At 46.0% G+C, this 18,778-nt stretch overlaps 1 long non-coding RNA gene across 1 annotated transcript in view; it reads right to left on the bottom strand.

Moving 5' to 3' along the window:
- LOC134098446 (uncharacterized) overlaps positions 1–18,778 on the bottom strand; it is a 41,896-nt gene that overhangs the window by 22,425 nt on the left and 693 nt on the right. The window contains exon 2 of the long non-coding RNA XR_009941038.1: positions 1,458–1,525. This is a non-coding gene — a long non-coding RNA (uncharacterized LOC134098446). The remainder of the gene's footprint in view (positions 1–1,457; positions 1,526–18,778) is intronic.

Genomic DNA, 18,778 nt, shown 5'->3' with positions numbered 1-18,778 from the left:
ACATTAATGTCACTATAAGTTATATTTTATTGGCTAATGTGGTAGAGCAGCATAATAACACCAAGATCGTGGGTTTATTCCAAAGGAGCAATCGTGGTAATAAAATATATAGGCAGCCATTACTGAAAGTTGGTCTGTGTTTGAAATCTCTGGCACCACAAAATCAGCCTACATTTCTTCATGTTGCAAATAGTTTTTTACTTGGGACAGCTAAAGCAAAACTCACAAACTCTGCAGACACTAAACAAACGCCAGTTTGACAGCCCATCTGATTTGAGATGAAAGTCGCACCTCTGTCTGTCACTTACCCAGTGACATAAAAACAATCATGTGGGAAGCTGACCTCTTCTGATGAACCGACAGCTACAGTCTTTGCATGCCGTCACGTACATCAGGGTGAGATTAATCTAGGGTCCTTAACTTGTTCACGGTTCATGGTATCACACTGTCAAGTGCATTATTGGCACTCTGATGGACTGGCCCACAATGCACCATTGTCCTCGCAATTGCTCCGACCCACAGCTTGCCATTGTTTCAGCTAACGATTTCTTTTTTCCTTTTTAAATGGGTGGTCCATTACGAACCTGCTCGCATGAACGCCTCCCACTTTCCCTCCATTTCACTCTCGCCGAGATCACCTGTTATTCTCCGTCACCCCCTCACTCCCCATCGTCCCTTCCCTCTTCTCCTTTTTTTGTTTTGTTTTTTTCTTCACCCCGTTTCGCACACTGCAATCATTTTTCCACTCTGAACCAGCATTCATGTGAGAGATTGAGCGTGAGTGGGTGAGTGGGTGGAGACAATAGCTGCCACTAAGGGCTGTTGGGACTGCACTGAGAGAACTACGAGGGTGGGGGGTGGGTATGGATGGTGGTGACGGTGGTGGTGGGGTGGGGGACCTGCAGATTGCCAGAACATTCTGCTGCGCACATTTATTTTGATAAATGAGGGTCACCCACTCCTTCCCCTTTTCCCCTTTCGCAACGCAAAACTGCTATTGAGGCCGCGCAACTGAGGCCTTTGTGAGGAGGGTGCTTGAACGATCTTCACCTGAAAGGGGAGGGGAGGATGAGGAGGAGGACAAGACTAATAGGCTAAGGGGCTAATGAGGCTTTGTTTGGAGAGGAGAGGGAAATGAATGTGTTGTTTGCAAGGTCCTCTAGGCTCCTACGGGGGGAGGGGGTGGAGGAGTGGGGGTTCTGCACATAAAGTTAATTTCACATCTCTCAGATCTTTCGGTGTTACACAACCCAGAAGTGCTGGGGCCTTATTGGCAGCGCATGCCTTCAAATCCTCCTGTCATATGCAGCACTTACCTCAAAAACCTGTCTCCTTGGCAACCCCCTTGCATGTGCAAATCCATCATTAAACGAAAAGAGCCGGACAATATGTGCATCACTGGCGGCCCTCCCGCAACCCAATTAGAGCACAGACTACGGAAGTGTTTGATGACTTACTTGTGTCTGTGATTTAGCTTGGCATCAAAGGCAGCTCGCTGGCTTCACTGAACACCTCCAAGGCTGACCTGAAAGAAGAAAGATGGGTATATATTTATTTATTTATTTAAAAAAAAAAAAAATCAAAACCTTCCTCTCAATCTATAAATCTGGCAGCATCTTAGGAAATACAAAGTCAAAAGCCTCCTTCTGATTGATGTACGCATCCAAAAGGTTTCTGTGCCTAACACATGTTAGACACATGTGAGCATAGTAGGAAATGGGCTGAATGAACACAGTTGTGGATAGCTTTACATCTCCAGTAGGAAACATTCAAACACCAGCCTTCACTTTGAGAGAGAGATGGAGATAGAGAGAGAAAGAGAAAGAGAGAGAGGGAGAAAGAGAGAGAGAGAGAGAGAGAGAGAGAGGGAGGGAGAAAAATCAGGAGGGTCGTAAGATAGGGGCCGTTTCTATATGCATTCTTTTCCAAACTTGATGTTTCATGACGGTTCACAAGTTCATGAGAACACATCAGTAACTGACGTAGTAGCCTACGGTTCCAATTCAAAAGTTCACATTCGGTCTCAAAGTCTAAAGTCTAAAGAGTAGGGAGGAAAGGATGCAGAGTGAAGACAGAACAGTGAGAGAGAAAACAGGAGAGAAGCTGGAGGGGTATCACAATAGCTGCTACATAAGCTATACAAAGCCTCCACAGGCCCCAACGTGGCCTTCTTCTGCAGAGAGAGAGAGAGAGAGAGAGAGAGAGAGAGAGAGAGCGAGAGAGAGAGAGAGAGCGAGAGAGAGAGAGAGAGAGAGAGAGAGTGTGCAGAAAAGAAAGAAAACAGTAAAGAAGCCAAAAGGGTATTATACTAGCTGCTATACAAGCTGTGCAAAGCCCCACCACAGGGCGCTGTGTGCCTAAGCCTTCCACAGCTCTCACAACTCCAGTCCCTCCACCACCATGATCCACAGGGCCACAGATCTCAGTCACGGCCAATCAGAGCCTTTCAGAGGGGCTTCCTGAAGATGTAGCTGACAGGCTTCCTCCTGTCGCTAGCTTCCCTTTCCCCTAACAGCCACATCCAATCCACCTCTGGGAGTGTGACTGACAATAGCTCTTCCCTCTGGGGGAACCTCTGAGCAGCCAGGTGCTCTGCTTGCGGCGAACTTGAAACCTCATTTCAGTCAGAGGCAGAGAGGGATTCAGGAGGTGCAACTTGGGGTGGGCTGGTTCTCAGCGCTGATGTCTCATCAAGAAAAAAAAAAGGAAGGAAAAAAAAAAGGTCCTTTGGGACTACGGCGTGGAAGCATCCGTGGAACACAAGCTAATTAGTTCTGCTCTTCACATGTGACGGCAACACGTTTGACGGCAACTCAGAAGGAAAGAGAAGTATAGCAAGAAGGAAGTGGAGCACAAAACAAATAAAAAAACAATACTTCATTTAACCCCTGTGTGGAGGTTGTTTTATTTTAATTGATTGGAGATTAGCTCCCAGTGTGTGTGCACTGTGCAGGGATAGGCTGCCTGCCATCCTGAGGCATCACCTAGGGGGCCTCAAGGATGATGCCAGACTTGCCCGGCCGGTAACCATGGCAACGGTAATCACAGCAAAGCGACTGAAGGGGAACTCGGAGTGCAGCACTCGAGGAAGGGGAGGGGCACAGCTGATTGTGCTTGCCTGTGTCACCGTGACCTTCGTGGGCTATAAAATATTAAAACAGCAAGTGCCATCACTCTTGTTTTAACATGCAATTTCCACCAGTTAGCCAGACTCTATGGTTCAACCCTAATTTCTCAACACTCATTCTCTCCCAAAACTCCCTCTTACTAGGCTTTTTTTTTTTCAGATGATGATCCCAAATGGATGAACGCATATAGAAGGACATCAAAACATTTAGTGCAGACTTTCTCTGGAACCTGCAGCTCACACTCACACACACACACACACACACACACACAGCAACAGTGTTGTTTCTCCTCTCCACTCAGCACAGGCAGAACAGTGCGTCCATCTGCTGGAGTGGCGGATGAGGGAGGTGCAAAGTGGTCAGATATTTCAGGACTCGCGCTCCGAGGTTTGGCGCACTGGTAGTCGTTTATCACACGCCTGTTCATTTCCTCCCCATTGTCTGCGTTTGTTTCCTTGCGCCACACACATACAAAGCAGAACAACGTGCACGCAAACAATGGAACACATTCACATCACACACTAGTTAGCCTTTGCACAGCCTCGATCATTTCTTGTATTAGAATTAACAGAGTTGCTCAAATAATAGTTTCAGCCCTAAATGTATGCAAAGAAACACTACTGAAACACGGCACTTGTTGTGTGTCAAGAGTACCGTAAAAAAGAACTCAATATTGAAAGTCACAAACATGTCTGCCATTGACAAAAACCTCTGAGCCAAGGACATAACCCTGAACTTAGAGAGGAAAGTGCCGTGTTTTCCGGATCTTTTAATCCAGAGTGGTCATGGCATTGTGGAGGTCCCCAGAGGACTCCAACCCATCTCAATGATTATAGTCAATTGGGTTATCTAAACATTTACTCTTCAGATCCTTCTCTTATTGCCTTCTGAGAACACAGAGGGCCCTTTCAGAACCAATTTCCATCCCAAAGAATATATCCAGCAAACACACACTTTAGAAATGGCAGCATTCCAGCAGCTTCGGAAGGTGCGCTTAAGGCGAAAAAAAGTATTTGACACACTACCGAACGTTTCTGTAAGGTTAGCAACAGAATGACCTATTTCATCATGATGACTATCTAAAAAAAAGGAGGCGTGACAAGAGAAGGTTCTTGTTAACTACCGCCGTGTCAGCACCAGGTATGGCAGACAAAAAAGGCTGAAGAGAGGACCTCCAAAGGAGCTCGTCCCCACGTCCCCACGTCCCCCCCAATCTTTCCAACCTGAGGTCTTTACCTCTGCTTCAGGGACCCCAAGGGGATTCAGTTCAGCTCTATGAGGAGGCATTTTGGGACTGTATCCGAGAGCAAGTCACAGGGGAGACTGATTACCCTGAGAAAAGGTCTGTCTGCATTCCTCTACAGAGGGGGAGAGGGACGGGGAGAGAGGGAGAGAGAGAGAGAGAGAGAGAGAGAGCAGGGTAAGAGTGACAGAGAGAGTGAGTTTGTAAGAGAGAGAGAGAGAGGACTGGAGAAGATCTGTGAAACCCATAGTACTGACCCAGCCAAAACCACAGTATCCAACAGCTGCTCAGCACAGGATCCCTGGTGTTCTCAGGAAGGGAAAGCAGAGGAGAGGAAAGAAAAAAACACAGCAGCAGACATTCTTTCTCTGCGAGATTTATTTATTCCAGGCCCTTGAAAGCGTCTAAGGAACCGACCAGCTTTGTGTTCTTTGGCCACTTGCTGTCCCAGTCTATTGCTATCCTGAGGCTATTTTCATCCAAACTGCTGAGGGAGGGGAGACACGTTTTGTTGTCATGGAGTGTACTTGCAATCCTGGGCTTTTGCGAGGCTGCATGGGTTCCAAGTTTTGGAAAGCCAGGCTCCTATGAAATTTTTCTTTTCCTTTTTTTTAGGAAAAAAAAAAAAAGCTTGATGGCCAGGATCTTATGTCAAAAACCAGCCCTTTAAAAGACGTGGTTTGCTTTTGAAAGTCAAGCATGGCAGAGCTAGGCATGCACATGCAATATCCGTCTTCAGTCTGCCAGATGAGCTCAGATTTCCAAACAAACTCCATACCTTCATACTGTATACCTCTGCCAAAGAATACCTCAGTAGGGAGGCTCGATCCACTTCAAGCTTTAAGTAGACACTTAGCCCATTAAAACAAACTGTTAAACACTTCTGTATAGTGCCAGAGGGCCAGTCACTTACAATGGAGATGTCAAGAGCAGAGAGGTTTAGTAAGGGTGTCAGAATATGCCCCCAAGAAGTTCATCCTTCCTCAGTTCCCAACTGATTGGAAGCATCGGGGAGAGCCGTCCCCATCTTGATTTGTATGAAAACAGACCATGAGAGTTGACAGAAAGTATGCATCCTGCAGAAACCCTTGAGAACCGGTAATTAGACTCAGGTTACACATTGTGAAGAAATCTGAGAGGAATCAAGTGCCTCCTCCTCTCAGCAGTCTTTACTGTGAAACTGAGCAAGACATAACAACTTGGTCAGGGTACTAAATCAATAGCATCCTTCCTTAAGAGGACTATAGGAAGAGCCCAACACTGGCCTAGAAAGCTATATGCGGTTACATAAAGCAGCACATAACTGCAACTTAAATTATCTCCACCAAGACGGCTCCTTTTTTTCCCTCCTTCTTCTTTAGTTCTGCCCACTCCAAAAGTGGGGAATCAGTGGGAGGCTCTCGCAGTGGCACACAGAGTGCTAGTTGGTCTGAAAGGCTTGTGATTGTAGTGATTTAATCTCTCTTCTTCCCAAGACGCGACAAAAAGAAGAAAAAAAAAACAGAAAAGAGAGACAAAATTTAAGATTCTCTTCAAATCCTTGAACAGCCATCAGCGCCATGATGCCAGCCTTGCAACGCAAGCAGCTACAGCTGATGACAACGCATTGAATGAAAAAATAAAAAATAAAAAAATTACCTCAGTACAAAGTATGTTGCTGTAATACTTTTCTGGAAGGGGCTTTTCCTTCTTCACAGGCAATCAAGGCCCTGGAAATAATTAACACCTTTTATTGGCTTTATGCAACCTTCCCTGTGCAATTACCAGTGAAGGTTTGGGTGAGCGTGAGGCTTTACAGCTACAGAGCTGTGGCTCGAGTTGCTTGTGTGAAATCACCACCCTTGCACAGACCTGCTGTGGAACCCATGAGGCATTTTAAATGCCCACAGGAAGTGGCACCTGAGCTGCCAATCACGATCTGTTCCAAAAAGCACATATTCTGAAATAGCATGCTCCCACATCCAGCTGCGATGTCTCCTCAAGAAATTATCTTTTTTAAAAATACAAAAACTGAAATGACAGACACTGCCCGTGACTGCCGATTTCAGACTAAACAACTCAAGCAGTTTAGTGAGCACCCCCACAATATTTCACGGTCTTTTGTATTACCATACCCAGGGATTGGTTGCATCACATCTGACCAACAGCGGTCCGGTTTAACTTCCCTTTCCACTTGAACATTACTACAGACACTGGTGTGTGCAGACACAATAGCAACTGACATGAGCTTTCATAGGCATAGACTCAAGACAGGATATCCTCATCTATATAATAGGGCACCCAGATATATCAAAGGATCAGGAAATGTGCTTCAATTCCTGCCAAGTGAGATAAAAATCCAGGACCTGATTTGGATGTAAGAAAACTCGAAGGGGAAAAAATCCATTCTTGTGCAGTCACAAAAAAAATACCCACCAAGTATTACCCACCAGCAAGAACACCCAGGCCACTTTTTTTTACAAGCTCTGGGCAGGAGATGTTTCACAGACTAGAGTCTTGACAAAACTACAACCGCAAACCTTAACCTAGCCTGTAAAGGATAGGGGTGTGACCTAAAAGCAGCCTAAAGCAGCAACTGGTAACGTGAATCTTGTGTTCTTTTATACTCTTGACACTCTGACGCCTTTCTTTCGGCAGTGTGCCCACCATCCGTCTTTTTCTCCACAGCTCCCGTATTTAACTATACGATTAGTGCGGAGCGCGCTTTTCTCAAGTTAAACAATAATGGTTTGTTTAAGTGTCAGAGAGATTTAGAGGACAATGTAAAGAATTCGCTATAGCAACATCAGTATCCTAGAGCCGTGTTTAAAAAATTATATAGGCTACCCCCTTAAGGAATCTTCATTCATATTCACAAGAAGGAAAGGTCATGTTTGTCCTGCAATCTTCCCCAACTTCTTTCAACAATTCTTCAGGGCCTTCATAACATAAAGACCTTGAAAGATACAACCTTAAAAAAAATAAAAGGAAAAAAAAAAACACACGCACATTGCCTTAAGTTATGCATCGATAGTCGTTCTGTGTTCACCGCAGCCGAGTCCATTCTGCTCCAGTGCACCGTTTCTCTATAATGTGCCCCTGTTTACCATACCGAACACAGACCTCGGGCTGCCAGGTGGAGGCTGGAGTTACAGACTACGGAGTGCTGAGAGGCTTCACTGTTCAGAGCTCTGTCTCCGTCTCTGTTCAGCCACTGCTGCAAACAGCAAGAGCCCCCAGGAGAGACCTTCGCCAGCAGGGGTGGTCGTGCTAATGAAGGCCCTAAATCACTCGCACCCTGGGCAGAAGCTCATAAAGAGGGCCTAGCTGGGCCTTGGTTGCCCCCAAGCCCTGGGATAGCCTTCTGGGGATTCTTTTGGACTCTCTTTTTCAGATGTCTCCTGGCCCTTGCAAAGTAACAACACCACCAGGGGGTACAGGGCAGTGATATACATCCCTGCAGCCATTCATTCCTGCCCCCCAAGAGTCCCATAATGACGTGATATATTACTCTAATTCAATGCATGCACACCACAGCAACAACACCGCCGCTATACATTACAGACCTTTATTCAGCGCTGCAAAGAGAGCATGACTAGAGGCATGGTTGAAAGGGATGTCATCCGTAACAAACACTTACTCAAGACAGACGTACACACACAGCATACACACACACACACACACACACACACACACGCTTTATCCAGATCAACATGTACCATTAGGTTCTGAGCCTGGCGTCTCTAGATTTAAAAAAAAAAAAGTGTTGAGTGGATAGACTAGCATTCATTAGCCTTTCACCATCACCAGTCATTCCAAACCACCACCACTAGAATGAGCAGAACATTACTTGAAAAAAGGCTAGCACCTCCAGAGAAGACTAGCTATTGACCTTAAAGAAACAGCCTAGCTGAGAAGAAGCTGATGCGGTGCGGGGCTATTAAAGACGAGCTACACCAGGTGCGCAACTTAAGCATTCTGCTTGTGGAGCCTAAAAATAACTTAAGAGGGTCTTTTTATTTTCAAATGTATGAAGTTTTCAAGTGTATCTCTTGTAACCAGTTCCGTAGATCATAGTTCAAGCTAGTTGTTGTGGCATACGCTCTATGAACAGAACGCTTCAGTGGCGTGCCCAGTTTAGCCCGTCTGATAGTCTGGAGGCCAAGTGGCGAGTCAGTCAGTGCCAGGCCAAGAAGACGAGCTGAGGATCCTTCACATGCATCCTATCCACTTTAAGACCCAGGATCTCCAGTAACATAAACACTTGAAAGAGAGAGGGGGAAAAAACATGGGCCAAAATCCACTCTGGAGCCTGTTTAATCTACAGAATTTTAAGCTCAAGCATCTACTTAGAGGTAATTAAGCAATCTTCTCTTCCTCGTTTGTTTTCGTCTAACCACAACAAGGGCCAGATGTTTTGCTGGGCACTATACTTCCTTAGAAAGACAAACTTTTCAACGCACAAGTTCAGGAAGCTGACAGAGGGGTATGAACGTTATGGGAAGTTGGGAACTGTTGATGCATCATTCTAATGTCTTTCTCTGGATATACGATTCCAAACTTTACGTGAAATATAAGCAGCATGGCACGCCGACATTATAAGCATTCATATGGGAGGATACCATGCCTTGACAACAATCTTGTCAAGCTGTAGAATGAAGAACTTGCATGGAAGGCTAACCCATTACAAATTCATGTGGTATTTCAAAGTGACAGCAGGCTCTATTTAAAATTTCCTCAGACAGGCCGTAACTGTTTCCTCGCATCCATGTGTGGCTGTTCGAGACCAAGACTGACAAGTCTGCATTTTTAATGGCCGTGAGAAAGAGGCATGCCTTCAGTAATCCCCGCTCTGCCGGAGAGAGAGGAACAGAGAGATGGAGAAAGGAGATGGAGACCACGGGGCAAGAGGCCATGTGACATTTTGACAGATGTGTGGCTTTGCAGCCCCCCCACCCTCTCTTTCCCAGCACCCCACCTCACCACTGCCACCACCACAATAAAACAAGAGCTCCCCTCAGAATGAAAGGGCTTGCCGCTAAGCTGCTTTCTGTCAGATGCCTTCACCCGTTCAGCCATCGTCCAGAGAGAGAAAGGCTGGGAAGACGAAGGGCAAGGTCCGGAGGTCAAGCCGCAGCCCTGTCTACAGACATCTGGGCGGTTCTTCCCTGCCAAAAGACAAAACAATAAAGCCCAGAGCCCGCAGCTACGCTCCATCTTTCCTCCATCTTTCCGCGTTGATGTTTCCGACCGGCCGCTGGCCGTCAAACTCATTCATGTCATCAGAGAGAGATGCAGCCAGCTACTAGGCGGAAGGCGGAACGGCCCCCATGAGTGTAAGGCGATGCGAAGGCAGTAGCCCTTCGCGAAGTGGTGATCTCTACGGTCAGGAATTCAGCTCTGCGTTAGATTAGAGGAGAAGGGCCAGTCAGGGAATGGAAGTTAAATGTTGGGGGAGAAGGATTCCCGTCGCAAAGGTTCAGAAAAGTTCCTCGGATTGATTGTAATTCCACAACCCCTGAACTGTGCAGTCGATCTATCAGCCAGCTCCCACAGCCACCTGTGTGGGCCATCTTCATTTATTGGTTTAATCTTGACACGCTACACCTCTTGCAAGCACAATTACCCAGCTGGGTGGTGCGGGGGCTTGGACACGTGGATCCACGAGATACTGTCTAGAAGTGGGACTGTGTGTGTGTGTGTGTGTGTGTGTGTGTGTGTGTGTAGGGGAGAGGGAGTGGGAGGTCAGCTCATTCCTGTTTGACATTTCTTCCAGACCTGCTTCCAGATAGGGGGTGGGGGACGAGGTTTTAATCATGGAGAATGGGGTCGTCCAAATGATTCTGGTCCACCTGGAAAAAGGACCGATTATTCCGTCCAGATGATTTCTTTCTCTCTCTTCCACCATTTCATATCTGCTCTTCACTTGTCCTTATATCCATTTTCTGTCAATCTACCTCGCTCTCTTCCTCTCAATTCTTTCGCTCTCTCTCTCTCTCTCTCTGTCTGTCTGTCTGTCAGTCTGTCAGTCTGTCTGTGCGTACTCGTGCCATTTGCCTCTCTGGCTACGGAAATTACCGATTGGAGGAAATGGTCCAGGGACCTAGTCAATAATTATTCTCCTCCACTGCTGTGTCTGTGACTCATCAGTTTTTACCATCACGTGGTACGCACACGCGCACACACACATACACACACACAGCTTTCGGTTCTGCCACGGAACCTGGAAAGCGAAAAGGCATCATTCCAGGTGCCTTGGAGCCCCAATCATTTGCACCTCTCCTCCGAGAGGGGAGAGGAAGGTGGCGCCTGGCAACCAGATGAAAATGAGCACTAATTATCCTCTTTAAGCACACACAAGAGAGAGAGGAGGAAAAAAAAACTCCCTGTCATTACACTGTCAGGCCTCCATCGCTGCAGCTTCACCAGTGCGTAGTGCTACTGCTACTGCTGCTGCTGCTATGGCAACGCTGCCAGAAGGAAGACGATTCCGAGAGCATTCTTTCTCTCCCTCTCTTCCTGTTTTCTCTCACCTGAATCACATCCAGGCAGGTGTGTGGGTAGATTGATGAGGAGAGGCTCCGTTAGGCACTCTGGGATCAACATGAAAGACAAAAAACTTGTTGCAGTGAATGAGGATCACCCCAACGCCACAACACCAATAAACCAAACCACCAATGTGTAAACACACGCACTATGATCACACAACTTGTCATGTGCACACGCTGCCTCATGCTTTCAAGATGATTTAATGTCACATGACTTTCCACCCAATCATTTCTGGAGCTGGGAGACTGTGGTTGAGAGTCAGAGGCAGTGCACAGCTGAAGTTTTGGTTGCCAACATTACATGACATCCACCATAAGCACTCATCTGAGCATGCTGTGAGGAAAGTTGTAGCCTAACTAATGATGTGACAGAGCAATCTGACAGTACACCCACTGCTCACGCTTAATATTTTTTAATATTCTGTCACTGATTATGGGACTACTGCTTCACCAGTTCAAGAGCTTATCTTCTGCCACTCCAATGCCGGAGGAAAACCCAAAACGAGGTACTTCAGTGACAATTACTGAGGCAAGCACAAACAGCCAATCGGCTCATAGGGGTTATACTGCCCCTCCCTGATGCCCTGATGCTTTCTTCCAAATCACTGACCCAAAATCTTTCCGGCTGGGATGGGCTGGCCGAGCTTCTGGTTTGGCACTGTTGTTCATTGATGAGAAGCTGTGTCTTTGACCTCTAAGGGTTTGCAAGAATCAGAAAGAGAGAGAGACAGAGACGGAGAGAGAAGAGAGTGCAGACTCTAAAAATCACGAGACAGCCCTGACAAGAATGCCGAAGCATCAGGTAGATTCCCTACCAGCAGGAGGCTAAAAAAACAATCAGCAGCGCAAGACCGAAAAAAATAAACCAATAAAAAAATAACAGCAATGTCTAAACTGGTACAGGCCTATGTTTTCCTAACCAAAAACAACAGTCATTAGTAGAGTGAGAGTTTGACTGAGATGGCCAGGAGTCTGGTCATTTGATGACAGTGACTTGACTTTTCGGGACGACAGAGAGCAGGATACATGGGCCTGGATTAGCCATGCGCAATTTAGCTCAAGTTTATGTCATTTGCTAGCAGAGAACACATGCCAGATAGAGGACAGACACACCACTTCCATGTAAACAAAGGGCATGTACACAGACAGTTGCTCAATCTCTCGCTCTGGCACACACACACACACTAACACACACACTACTTTTCAGTCCTATCTGTCCAAACAATCATTAACCTGCTCCGCCTAATGTCAATGTTGACACTGTGTGTGTGTGTGTGTCTGTGTGTGTGTGTGTGTGTGTGTGTGTGTGTGTGTGTGTGTGTGTGTGTGTGTGTGTGTAATCTGTGTATGTGTGTGTGTGTGTACACCGAGACACACACAAGTTTGTAAGTTTGTGTCTGAGGGAGGATGTACACTGGAGTGGGGGTCGGGATGGGAGGGGGGGTTATTGAGGGTACTGGGGCACACAGATTTGCTTTGTTCCAGAGTTTGCAGGGGGCTTTGCCTGGATAGAAAGGGATGACCTCATCACCATTGTGCCACCGTAGCTCTCCCTCTCTCCACATTGTGTGGCCAAATACATACCGTTCACGCATAGGGTTAATTGGGACAAGTTAAATTACTACTACCATCCCATCATCTATGGAAAAGTCTGGAGGGCTTGGCTTGGACAGCGTGGCCACAGATCTGTTTGCTTCCATCCAACAGCAGCTGGCTTGCCTCACAAGTTACTATGATTCTCGTTATGGCATCTGTCATAGAGAACCGAACACAATACTTCAAAGACAGTTTTTACTCAACCACTAAACACCGTTCTACCACTACCCACTTTAGCATGGATATATTCTGGTGGCACTACCTTTGAGAGCAGGCTATGTCACTTACTGTCCTGCACTCCACCACTCCCTGGCACCTGAGAACCTTAACTGAACCTGCCTACTCTGTAATCGAGGTTGGGAGCGCACATCTTAAGGAGTCCAAACTTTCGTTTTCTAACAAGCAGTAGCACCAACTGAAACAAGTGCATTTAAAACATCAGCGGAGGTTCACAAAACAAGTGTGAAGAACCACAAAACGGCTGAATGAAAAGCCTGCTGTACGATTTCACGGTGACACTATCCTGGTGACTGGAGCGGTGAGAGAGTTCTAGAGTTGTCCAAAATATACCCGACTGCTGCCATCAGCAACAAACCCGCAAACCGTAGCAGTAAACACAGAAGCTGTGTCCATGCTGCATAGCTGGTGATCCGGAAGAGAGCTCTCTCTCTCTCTCTCTCTCTCTCTCTTTCTCTCTCTCTCTCTATGTCTACAAACATTCCCTTCCCAACCAGGCATGAGGTTATGGAGGCTGGCATAAACCTTGCCATAACATCTCAGCCTATAAGTTCACACCTCTGGATGAGAGCCACCTTTAACTTCAGGCACCTCTGGCTCGAGCTTAGCACATGACCCTTGAGCTGTCAGTGCTGCTGTTTGGGAATTGGAGGTGAAGATGTTGCTTCTTCATAACCTGTCATTTAAACAAGTTTGTACCACTCCAAATGTATATGCATACAAAATAAACAAATACAAACCAAAAACAATAAACGACTACCTAACAAATAAATAAATTATGCACTTAGGATGCAGGAAAGTCTGAATTTCCAGAAAGGTTTTTCCCCACGTACCTTCATGTTGATCGAATGTTTGAAGAGGTAGGACTCGAATCCACCCTGGGCCTGAATGCCCCTACATGGTGATGATGACAGAGAGAGTAAAGTAAATAAAACCTCACTAGTCAAACAAAGCCATCAGGGATGAAACTTCAAACCGAACTCTAGTGTTCTCTCTGCCTGCCCCAGCTGGCCTCTCTGACTATAGCGCACTCGGCCCAACCTCGGCCCAACCCCAACTCCTGCTACCCTGAAGAAAAACCCTCAAAAGGCACTAGTAGCTTCAGGCGGCAGCGGCACTGCAGACGTGCGTAAGGTTGAGAGGGGAAGGGGCGAGTGTGTTTGGGGAGTGTGTGGGGGGTTCTAAGACAAGGTGAGAACATTCTCACACAGGCCTACGTGGTCTAGAGGCTATGGTGACTCAGAGAAGGCTGGTGACAGCGACAGCAATGCTTGCTCAAGGATGACTCAGGGCATTGCACAATGCCACCAGCACTCTCAGCTGCTGGATATGAAACAAATAATAATTGTGCGATGTGTTGGAGACGTGCTCGGGGAGGTGGCAGGGCTACCATGAGCCCGTATAAGTATGCCTCGTTCCCTCACTCGGCTCTGGATGCCATCAAGCAAACTGTAGAGCCCTCGGGGAGAAGATTGCGGACTAAAAAATAAATCAATCTAGGACACGCAATCAATGTGAAATTAGAATGGAGGAGCCTGCAATGTTGTTTGGGAGGCTTGTAAACGTGCAACGCTGGTCTGGCACTGATAAGAATGATGCTAGATACTGCGCTGTTTGAACAGGATTTCTCAGACAGTGTCTCATTCCTGGTGATGATGTAAACACTGGGTGACAGCAGAAGGACTCTGCACATGAATCACAAGGCGTGGCAGGTTAGTAGGCTACGAAAGAGACAAGACAGGGAACTTAACTTCAGACACTGTCATGTTACACTCAACATTATCCAGTCCAAGTCCCAACCGAGGTGACTCGCTGTAATACGTCATCACCACAACAATCCAGAATGCAGTGCACAAAAAGCAAATGCAAGCACATGGGCTAATATTATTAAATGTACTGAAAGCATTTATATGAACATGCATTTAAATATTTATTTATTTACTTATAACAACTATTGCAGGAGGACACTTTTTTCACCACACAGTGCAGGCTAACCCCTCCTAGTAATTGAGTCATTATTACCTAAAACAAACAAGATAAACGTCACTTACATCAAATGTCACTTTGACATCACACCACTCAGACACTTCCGTTCAAAAAAGAACAGTTAGGCCTAATGCTTTTATGATCCACCCATTCCTTGGGAGTCAAACTCATGACCTTTATGTTGTTTACCTTTTTCACTACATGAATAAGCACAACACAAGACTACGGCCTTACCCCAAGATCCACGCTGGAACACCCATAAGAACACATATGGGCACTCTGCCTGGCCAGCTGATCAGCGGAACAGGAAGCCACCTACGCCCAAATGCTTACTGCAATGAGCACTGCGCTAATCGCTACACATACGGTACGAGAGCTCTGTTGCCTCCCTGTCGTCTACTCAGTCATCTTCGCCTCATCAAATTTTATTTGTGCCTGATTTCCTGCGGGACAGACTAGGCCTCTCTGTGTGCGCATGGGAGAAGGGCATACCAGCAAGGAAAGTGCTCAAAAATAATATATATATTTATATATATATAAAAAATATCATTACTAATTATGCCCTACATCCACATCCTCGCTCAGGGTTGCTGTCTGATTCATGCTGAATATTAGTCAAAGCACTCAATTACGCTGGATGAAAAAAGGCCAGCGAGAGCTAGGATAGCCCACAGATCCAATCAAACAACTTGCACAAATGGTAACCCTGACAAGATAGATGCCTGGTAAGATCCACCAGGATTCTCCAGTAGCCGACTCAGACTAATGTTTGCATACATTTCTGAAGCAGGCATCCTTACTGACAAACTCTAAGGCTAAGTGAGACACAACAGGGTTGTAATTGCACAGTGTTGCTTGAGGGGAGAAAGGTGCTCTTTGGGACCAATTTCAGCCTTTCAGAGAAGCGCATCTTTATCCATATTTTTTGCCAGAACATCGCTTTCTCACAGAAACAACAGACTAGACTACCAAAAGTGCCAGCATTTTAGCTCTGCGGACAACGGTAAAGGCAGATGGCTGAGACAGTTGGTGTGAATTTTAGCTATGCTGCTGACACATCTCACCCTGCTACTTGCCATTCACAAGACAAGAGAGAGAGAGAGAGAGAGAGAGAGAGAGAGAGAGAGAGAGAGAGGGAGAGAGAAAAGCAGGAAACCAGACAAAAAGGCCACGTGATAAACAGCCAGCCAAGACGAAACAAAACAAAACAAAAAAACAGACACATTTGGGCTGAAGTAGACTGCATGAAAGGCCTGTGTGCTTTCTTCCCCTGTGTACACAACATCCACTTAACCAAAAGGATCTGGGGACAAATTCGCCACAGGCCAAAATGGCAAGTGGCCAGGTAAAATTCTGAGTACAAGAGCTGGATGCCTGCTCGACAACGCGCATCCTTGATGCCTTAAGCATTCCTCAACACGCCCGAGTGGGATCTAAACTCATCCATGGTGGCCTTTGCAATATGTCTCTTATCAGTGGTAGGCCTATCTGGAGCCACGTGTTTGAGAGGACTCCTGAAGACATGCTTCTCACTTGACGGAGGGGGTGTGAGTGAAGGAGAGTTTACTTTCTTTTTTTACAGCCCACTATTCCTTCAAGGGTAGTAATCCTCTCTGACTCCTCATTAAGCCATAAAAAATTTCATGGAGCGAGGGAGGGAGGGAGGGAGAGAGGGAGAGAAGGAGGGAACGAGAAAACCGAGACAACCAGGAACCGAAGCAGGTTGACTTCACCGTGAAAAACAGAAATGACTCACAAATTCTTACCCTCGAGTATTTATTCCAGCTACATGTCAATTTAAAATGATACCACGGGCCCACGCACAAAACTCTCAGGACACAGAGGCCCAAAGGGATGACTGAAAGAGCCACATAAATGCCAAGTGGTCAGCAAGTTAAAGCATAACTTCTGAATGGCCTCTGTGTCCTCTTCTGTGTTGTTGTACCCCCCCCCCCCCCAAGCTGCAAAGCATCTTGCTGACATGAGGTAGCACACAGACAAATGTGAAGAAGGTTCTGCAGGACGGATAATGAATGAAGACTCAATTAGGCTTTTCTTTGCTCAAGAGGGTTGAGTGGCAGGGAAAGTCTATGGCCTGGCAATACGTCCTTATCTTTAACAAACTTTACACAATGAATTGTAAATGGAACTAAATGTGATGCAATGAAACCTATGATGCTATGATTTGGCCCAACCTTGATAGAAAGAAACACGTCAATTATATTAATTTGTCATTGACTATCTTCAGCTTGCATTAGTGAACATTTCTTAAACTCAATATGCCATTGATAGCTCAAATATCAATACAATGGACATGGAAATAAAACACGTGTATAGTGTGTGTGCAAATATCTCTCTCAGATTTGAAGCAGACCTGACAGTTTTGCTTCTTTTTTACCCCCAGAGCTTCCACTTAATCCTGGAACACCTATAGAATTTACAGCTACTCAACATCTGAAAAGCCCTTGATAATCCTTCCACTGCCAATCACACGCCCAGGCAAACCCCCCCCTCCCCCCCCCCCCTCTCCTCCCCTTCTCTCTCCAATTTCCTTCGCTACATGTGTTGCACAACATGTGCGCCTCCACCTACACAATTGCTCTGAATAGGCTAGTTAATACTGCAAAATGCGACACAGCCTCCAGATAAGTGCATCCTTGGCATTCTTAGATGTTCCCTTTTGCAAATGCGTTTTCATGCCACGGCAAAGACAAACCAGAGAGGAGAGGAGAGCCTGCTTGATATGTTAGTTTAAAAATATATCAATCAGCTTCACTTTATGTGATACTAGATAGTCTTTTCATGTTGACTGCCTATCGATTCGAAAGTGATGGAAAAGTCTCGCAAACATATCAAACCAAAGATAGACACAGGTTGGTGTCTACATATCACATCAACGTCTGAGTTCTAAAGCATAATAGCCAATTCTGATCAATCAGATGTCTCTGTAAAACATGGATACAGCATTCAATCAGTATTTCACCCAAACTCTGAAGAGGAACACCCACACTGCTCACTCCTATGCATTCCTGGCTAAGATGGTATGCAAAGCAAACACTCAAGAGGGGCTACCACTTCATTCCATTGCCCCAACCACCCCCTTCCCAACTCTAGCGCCACAGGCTGACCACTACAGAGGGAACACCACCCACACACCCTACTGAGCCGAAGAACACAAATGCAAATGACCCCCACTAATCAGGAGATCTCATTCAAACCGGCGGCTTTGACGACCGCAATCACTCAAACCCTGACACTAGACAGCAAGTGCAATATGTTTGGCAGAGATGACGGCGTCAGCTTCCTTTGGTTTCAAATTTCAGATAGTTGAGAGATTTGGTGGACTTTTCCAGAATCCTGATATTGACAGGTCTTAGCTCTCAAATATCTGGAGGTGGATGGCTAACAATCAAATACATTTAATCCCCCTAGGCATCCCCGTATCTACCACACCAGCGGGTTAATCTGATTGTCAGTTTCCTGTTGCCATGACGGACGAGCATTGTTTCCTCAGCCCTTTTAAAGACAACAATGCGCTATTCAGCCGTTAATATGTGAACAGCCGGAGTAAAATTATATCGATAATGGCTGGGAGAGAGTAAAGTCATATTGACATGACGGTCCTGCCAGAAAGATGTTATGCGTCATCTTTTCACGGCATCATCAGACATGCAATTGTGAACTAAACTTGCGTACTTTCAAGATGGTTATAGCTTAAATCACAAAGTAATGTAGACCACCGTTAGGCCTATTGTTTTTTTTCACAATAGCCAAAAACTTGCCCAAACTATAGACAGATTTAACGTCACTCAGAAGCGGATGGTCAAATCTAACTAGTTCGTTTAACCTTAACATGCAGCGGCAGACTGACAGCCTTCATGCCACTGTACAGATGAAAATAACAGTGAACGTAACGTTGGTTGCTTGCTTGAGACTTCATGGAAGACCTGCAATCTTTAACCATGCTTTCTCTAAACAAAATCGCGGCAGCAGGTTATTGATACAGTGTAACAACACAGCATGTCTAACGCCAGAATGCCAAAATAGACAGACTTTTTCAC

Source organism: Sardina pilchardus, chromosome 12 (assembly GCF_963854185.1).
Source record: "Sardina pilchardus chromosome 12, fSarPil1.1, whole genome shotgun sequence".
NCBI classification, from domain to species: Eukaryota; Metazoa; Chordata; class Actinopteri; order Clupeiformes; family Clupeidae; genus Sardina; species Sardina pilchardus.
This window is presented reverse-complemented; position numbering and strand designations above follow the sequence as displayed.